Source organism: Aethalodelphis obliquidens, unplaced genomic scaffold (assembly GCF_003676395.1).
Source record: "Aethalodelphis obliquidens isolate GAN/ISIS:26980383/991018 unplaced genomic scaffold, ASM367639v1 scaffold16, whole genome shotgun sequence".
NCBI classification, from domain to species: domain Eukaryota; kingdom Metazoa; phylum Chordata; class Mammalia; order Artiodactyla; family Delphinidae; genus Aethalodelphis; species Aethalodelphis obliquidens.
The window spans coordinates 27,100,862-27,109,175 of record NW_020837960.1 but is presented as its reverse complement, the minus strand read 5'-3'; the positions used below and the strand labels follow the sequence as shown (position 1 = coordinate 27,109,175).

Genomic DNA, 8,314 nt, shown 5'->3' with positions numbered 1-8,314 from the left:
CTGTCATGTTGTGAGGACACTCAAGCAGCCTTCAGATGAATGCAACCACATGAGAACCTGAATTGGACCCACTCAGCTAAACCACTCCCAGTTTCCTGACCATCGAAAACTATGTGAAATAATAAATGTTTGTCTTTTAAGCTGTTTTGGGGAAATTTCTTACAAAGCAAAGGATAATATAATAATATATACTAATTTGACTGGTTGAAGTTATAACTCTATAACTTCTCATTTAGGTATTAAAAATCACAGCATGCTGATGCAATGTAAGGTAGTAAAAAAATCCACTAACAAATACCTACTGAGTACCACTGAGGGCAAAAAAGCTCTCTCACACTCCACATGAAACTTCCTCAGGGTAACAGTCACGGCTGACCTCTAACTTCTCATTGACTCCTCCCTAGGTAGGAGGGAGTAACTGGTCTGATGACAAATTTGAGAGGAGGAATTCTGACGCTCAGCTACTTCTCTCCTTTCCATTTCACATCTGTCTGACTGAAGAGAGCCATTTGTTCTGGTCTGCTGTCACACAGTAAACGTAGTGGGACAAGCTTTACTCTTGAGGACACTGAAACCTGAGGTTTAAGTCTGAGTGATTCTGGAGTGCAACACTAGGAAGCTCACTGTTGCTGCAAACCTCAGCCGCATTTTGCAAACAACTTTTTCGGTAATTAAACTTACATTTGGACAGACTCTGGGGGGGCTCACGCCAAGGAGTACTTCCCACAACTTCTGCTGCCCGTGTCCTTGTCCCCACGGTGAACCACAGCCACTCCCCGCCTCTGCAGGAGACCCTCCAACACTAGCAGGTCTCAGCATCAGAGGACCCCAGGAGGGGGATCCTCCCGATCCCCAGCTAATGAGACTGGACAATATGCTTTTGGCAGAAGGGGTTTCAGGTCCTGAGAAAGGCATGTAATGAATTCACTACACACGTGATGAACCTTCTCCGAGAGCAGAGTAGAACACGTCCCATTTCCCCAAAAGAGATGGAAAGAATGGCAGGCATCATCCATTGAAAATTTAGTTCCATTCAGATGCAGCTCAAAGCACTTGTGAAGCAGTTATGATTTTAAGATCAAGGTTCCTTGATGCCAGACGAAAAAGGCGTAACTTCAGTAAACAGGCCACAGAAATCTTGAATGAATACTTTTACTCACACCTCAGCAACCCCTACCGCAGTGAAGAAGCCGAAGAGGAGCTGGTCAAGAAATGCAGCATCACAGTGTCACAGGTATCCAACTGCTTTGGCAACAAACGAATCAGGTACAAGAAGAATATCAGCAAGTTTCAGGAAGAAGCCCATCTCCACGCTGCAAAGACAGCTGTGACAGCTGCACATGCAGTGGCCGCAGCCGTGCAGAACCACCAGACCAACTCGCCCACCACGCCAAATTCTGGTGGGTACCCTCCGTCATGTGACCAATCAGATGGGGGGATACGCTGATGGCCTTGGAGGAAATTCACTGTACAGTCCACATACTTTAAACGCTAATGGAGGCTGGCAGGACGCAACAACTCCATCTTCTGTGACTTCTCCTACAGAAGGCCCAGGAAGTGTGCACTCTGATACCTCTAACTAATCTCTGGCAACACCTTTCCCTGAGCTGACATGCCTTGATAAGTGCATTCAGACTAACAGGAGGAAAAGGAAAGCGTTTTTGTAGCCCACCATCTACAGCTTTACTGTAAAACCTTGTCTTATTAGAGAACTTGGTAAATCTGTTTTTTAAGGAATCATAGCCATTTGAATTTATACTTAAAAACACACAATGTTAAAAAAGCACTTTATCCAATTAGGCCAAGATTTAACACTGTTGACAGTCCTATAGCTATTTTATTATAATTTATTACCAATATTTTACATTAACGGTTTCTCACTTGCCAATTACTTGGCCTTAAGGGTAAAAAGTACAATATATGCTAAACCTCAGTCGCTAAAGCAGATACAAAGACTCACCTCACCTAAATTGAACTTCTTGCATATTTCCACTGCAGACTTTGATTGTCCTTCTTTCATATCACTAATGGAGTTGGAATAAAGGAGCTGTTTGGCTACCTGTTAATGATGGTTGTGTTTAAGAATCTTCCTCGTCACACTTGGGTTGCGATCTCTTATGTTATAATTAGATCAGAGACTGGTAGCATCTTTTGTCTCTCTGAAAGCACCAGTGCCCAGAGTCTGCTCGGAAATTAAATTATGGATCCAGACTGTTTTGAGAGCTGAAGATACTTGCTGCTGATAGAGGTGACCACGAGATCCGTCTGGGGTTTTACGGTGTGCACTGGGTGCTGCACAGACTTGTCAAGGTTTGCTGCGTCCTCTGGGCATTCACAAAGGCCCTGCTCTCTGAAGTGTTGTATATAGTGTAGCAAAAGAGTATTTATACATCTCACCAATCAAAACACAGCTTTATTACCTCATGCGAACTCATACAAACCAACAGAATTTCAACATGTTCTGTAGCTTAGAGTGCTTACTTACTACCTCTGAACAATACTCACGCTGTAGTTTGTCTCTTTCTTATCTTTTTGCATCTTGCAATTAACTCTTTGTTTCCCTTAATAAAATGTAATGTACATTGTAATCTTTTAAAAGAAAAATCAGGGTTGCATTTGCAACTTTAAAAAAACTGCGAGTGGTCTTCCCTGGTGGCGCAGTGGTTCAGAGTCCGCCTGCCGATGCAGGGGATACGGGTTCGTGCCCCGGTCCGGGAATATCCCCCATGCCGCGGAGCGGCTGGGCCCGTGAGCCATGGCTGCTGAGCCTGCGCTCCGCAACAGGAGAGGCCACAACAGTGAGAGGCCCGCGTACCGCAAACAAAAAACAAAACAAAACAAAAAAACCTGCGAGTGGAAACATTGGGTCTTAAATTAACACAGGATGAGTAAAACTGTTGTAAGTAAATAAATAAAATAAACCTACATTTGAATCTTCATCTATCTGACTTCTGTGTCCTATTTCTAAACTGGATCCAAACTTCAGTAGGGAAAAGAAAAAAAAAGGGGGGGGGCAACTATCAACCTTTAAACTAAGTACAAAGTACTATTATGGGTATTTTGTGCCCTTGTGGAGTTTCCGGCCTATTTGGGTATAAACTAGAACACCTGAAGGGTTACATAATAATATAAGAATTACCTAACAAATATAAACTATAAGAAGCACATAATTACTACCAAATACGTGAGAAATTATGATCACCTTTGAGAATCAGAAAATCTGAAGGAGAAAGGTAAAAACACAGATGCCCTGACCTCCCCCCATGCCAAACCCATGAAATCAGGAATGGGACCCAAGCAATTGCATTTTTAATAAGTTCTCAATACAATGCTGACCCATACTAATCTATCAATAAGAACCCAAGATATACAAAGCAAGTGCAATAACTCTGGAAAAAAGAAGCATGCTATAACCTAGCAAAGGAAAGATTATAGCAAACAAAACTTGAAGCAAACTTTAAATGATATGCAGGATTTAGACGAGGTGGAAGAGTATGAGGGGAAAACAACACTTGCTGAGGGCTTATTAACAGCAGACACTTTTCTACATATCACCTCATTTAAGACAATTTCATTTCATATATGGAAAAACTGAGGCTCAGACAGATTAAATAATTTGCCTGAGGTCACAAAACTAGTTAAATGACAGAATGGGATTAGTAGATATTTTCATTTTAAAGATGAAATTGAGCCTCAGGGAGATAAAATATTTTGTCAGAAGTAACAAAACTGAAAAGTGGCAGAACTGTGATTTGTAAGTGGCCAAGCTGAAATCAGGTCTGTGAATCTAAAGGCTATGCTTCCTTCTTTTTTTTTTTTAATAAGGGGGGAAGGAGAAGATCTATATTGCTTAGGAAAACACATAAAAGAAGGAAAGCAAAAGCAAACTTAACAAAAGAAATATTAGACCATTACAAAACAGATACATTTTAACTTGTGATGCAGCCAGAGACCATACATTAAAGGCCACCAATGGCTTAAAAAGCACTCAGAAAATAATTGTTTAATCGTTATGGTTTCGTGTCAATTATTTAGTTTACTAAATAATTACTAACTGCCATCAGCAGTCAGTCAGGATCCAACTGTTACATTGAAGGGATGATGGAGCAACTAGTTGGAAAGCACCAACCTAGTCAAAACAGTCAAATTAATTTTATGATTGGCTTCAATTTTAGAATTGTAATGTTAAGGCCAGAGTAATTTTATTTATAACTGAAATTTTTAAAGATTGCTTTATGACAACGTTTTATAAGATTTTGTGGTCAATATTACTATTTTAAGAACTTTTAAAAAAGTGAAACTAAACATTTATTGTCTCTATTCTCCACGTATAGGGACTTCAGTTCTACTTTTCTATCTACAAGACCAAAATCAAAATTCAACTCTGTGAGGCCCTTCCTGTAACTAAAATTCATCATTTTTTCTTCATTGCTGCTATACAACATTGCTTGTACAACTCCATTTAGCATTTATTTCATTTTGCCTTGTATGAAAGCTATTGGTTTAAAAATGTTTCTGCTTCTCTTTAGGGATAAGGACTATGCATTATTCACCTTGGTATTCACCCAGCATTTAGCACAGTGCCTTGCACATTTAAAAAAAGCTTGTTGATGAGTAAGCTAACATTTTTCTCATTAAGAAGATGAGCACATAAATTACATATACATTTCCTAAATCAACCCTGAACGAACAAATACAAGAACAAGGGGAAATATACTATTGAAAACCTTCCACTTTAAGAGTGGGTTTGGTCAGCCATGTGAATTGGGAATTGTGGACCACCAAGATCATTCATGCATCAACAAATATGTACTATGTACCAGGCAATGTATATATAAGTGATCAAAACAGATTAGCTCTTGCCCTCAAAAAATTCACACCTAGTACAAAGAGAGACGATAGCAAGCATATATACACACACACACACATATATGCATGCTATGAAGAAAACAAACAGCAAGTGATAATAAGGAATTAGAGTGGAGGTGGAGGGTAAAAGGCTGCTCAGATAGGTGGACAGCTTAACAAGCGAAATTTAAGCTGAAACTTGAAGGGTAAGAGTCAGTTGTGCAAAGAGGAGAATAGTCAGCAGTTAAGGGACTAAAGGTGTGTGTGGGTCATGTGCCGCAATGCCAGTTTCAGGGGGATAGTTATTATAGCACATTCCCCAATCTTCTATTTTTTCAATTCTTTTGCTATTGTTTCTATCACCACTTCTTTTCTGATGGTTCAGATTTTCCTGGCTAAATTAAATGACAGCATTAACTCTGGGGAATGTAAGATTCCTTCCAAATAATACTGATTCCCTTTCAGTCCTTATGACAGATAAATTCATCTCAAAGTGACAACTCTTTCCCAATTAGGAAAGAGTGTTTCCTCTATATCGGCTTTCATTTTTTGATTTGGAGCCCTCCTGATTGCTAATCAACGTGTTGTATGATTACTTCAACAATTACGTATAGAATATTATTTTGTCATCATAAAAATGTACTGCTGCTTTCGGAACTCTACGTTGCTCTGGAGCCTAGGCAGAGTGAAGTTCCCTAAAGTGCTCCCTAATCACTGGGCATGCTCAGATCTGCTGGTGCTACATGTTAAATTAGAATGGAATGTGACATACTGGAAAAAGTTCTGGATTAGAAATTAGAGAATGTAGGTTCTAGTCCTAGGTCTGCCACTTTGTTATGCAAATATGGGTAAATTGTTTACTACTTTTAGGATTTTCTTATTGGTAAAGAGGGAATACATAGATGTTGCATATTATACAAATTTGACTATATGTGCTTGGCAAAAAATTTAAAAGAAAAATATCAACTTAAATAGCACTCAAGGAGCATATGCCCTGGAGTGAGCATGAGCTGGAAAGCACAAATCTGCTGTTACACCAATTGGTCTCAGCTCTTATATGCCTCTCACTGAAAATTTTACTCTAACGCATGATTTTAGTGTTTAAAATTTTACATATTTTTTTGTTTGTTTAGGACAAGGTCCCTACACATAATCCTTTATCTAGGGCTCAAGAAGCTCAAACGAAGAAACAGCCATGCAGGTGATGTGATTTCTCTCACGTTTACTTCAGAACCAAATAGAATGCTGAGTCTACTATACCATCATATTATACTGCCATAGGGAGCACATAAGTCAAAGTTGATGGAACTCTAGAAGTACACTTTTGAAACCCTGATTTATCAATTTATTTATGATACTGGTTACTAAATAACATATTTCATGAACTATGTCACTATTCCAATAGAGCTGTGTCACTGTCTAGGGCACAGATATATTCACATATGTAGGAAATGATGTACAAAGTTATTCACTGCATAACGTTTTTTTGCAGTACACAGGCCTCTCCCGTTGCGGAGCACAGGCTCCAGACGCGCAGGCTCAGTGACCATGGCTCACGGACCTAGCCACTCCGCGGCATGTGGGATCTTCCCGGACCGGGGTACGAACCCGTGTCCCCTGCATTGACAGGCGGACTCTCAACAACTGTGCCACCAGGGAAACACTGCATAACGCTTTTAATAAGATCAGACAAAACCCTAAACGTCCAAAAAGAGGGGACTGATGAAATGATACATCATACGATGGAATATTATGCAGCCATAAAAAAGAATGAGGAAACACTGTATACAATGATATACACAACTTCTAAGATAAGTGGAAAAAAAGGTACATAAACTATATGTAGTATGTACCATTTATGTAAAAAGATAGAAGAGAAAATATATATAGTACTTATTTGCTTGTATAAGCATACACTTGGGGTGGGGGTGGGGAAATACACAAGAAACTGTTAGCACTGGTTGTTTCCTAGGCAAGGAAACAGGTGGCTGAGGGACATGTGTGCAAGAAAGACTTTTCACTGCATATTCTTTTTTTTCGTTTCGAATTTTGAACCTTGTGAATGTATTACCTAACCAAAAAGAAAACACAAAATTTAGATCAGCAAGAAAGTAGTTTGTGATGAAACAGGATCACATTCTTAGTGAAAAACATTTATAAAAAGTAGACATAGTTCTAAGGGTAAATACCTGCAGGTAGACTGTTTTAACTGTACGGGACCTTCCTTAAAAGATCCATCTATCCCAAACTTCTCACTGTATAAATATCTAAACCAAGGCCTTGCAAATTAAGTGACTTGTGTAAGGTCACAAAGAAGAGTCAGCATTAGAAATCAGAAATTTCAGCACCTGCTCTAAGACTCTTCTTTATCTTTCTGTCTTCTCATTTTGTGTGGGTAAACCAGGGCCAAGTTAAGTTTAGGCTATATAATGGGCTGTCATCTGTCTAAATTTTAGAGTCTTGAAGTACAAAATAACATCAAACCCTTAGACTACTAATTTCTTGTATGGTCACTATATGGCTATACTTACAAATAGGTTGTGCATATCTCTATCACTGCACATACCACAGTATGAAAGATCTATCCTTCTAACTCAACTGAAATCACTGAGGGCAAGAACTAAAATGTCTTAACTTTTTTTCTTTTTAAATATGCCATAGTTTACGAAATTTTAGCCACAGCAATCAGGGACAAAAAAGAAATAAAAGGAATCCAAATCAGAAAACAAGAAGTAAAACAGTCACTGTTTGCAGATGACATGATAGCATACATAGAGAATCCTAAAGATGCTACCAGAAAACTACTAGAGCTTATCAATGAATTTAGTAAAGTAGCAGAATACAAAATTAATGCACAGAAATCTCTTGCATTCCTGTACACTGATGATAAAAAATCTGAACAAGAAATTAAGGAAACACTCCCATTTACCACTGCAACAACAATAATAAAATACCTAGGAATAAAGCTACTTAAGGAGACAAAAGACCTGTATGCAGAAAACTGTAAGACACTGATGAAAGAAATTAAAGATGATACAAACAGATGGAGAGATATACCATGTTCTTGGATTAGAAGAATCAACATTGTGAAAATGACTATACCACCCAAAGCAATACACAGATTCAGTGCAATCCCTATCAAACTACCAATGGCATTTTTCACAGAACTAGAACAAAAAATTTCACAATTTGTATGGAAACACAAAAGACCCCAAATAGCCAAAGCAATCTTGAGAACGAAAAACGGATCTATGGGAATCAGGCTCCCTGACTTCAGACTATACTACAAAGCTACAGTAATCAAGACAGTATGGTACTGGCACAAAAACAGAAATATAGATCAATGGAACAGGATAGAAAGCCCAGAGATAAACCCACGCACCTATGGTCAACTAATCTATAACAAAGGAGGCAAGGATATACAATGGAGAAAAGACAGCCTCTTCAATAAGTGGTGCTGGGAAAA

General features: G+C 38.8%; 1 pseudogene; it reads left to right on the top strand.

Moving 5' to 3' along the window:
• Nucleotides 1-508: 508 nt before the first annotated feature.
• On the top strand, nucleotides 509-2,650 carry LOC113625719 (pre-B-cell leukemia transcription factor 3 pseudogene; annotated as a pseudogene).
• The last annotated feature ends 5,664 nt before the right edge of the window (nucleotides 2,651-8,314 follow it).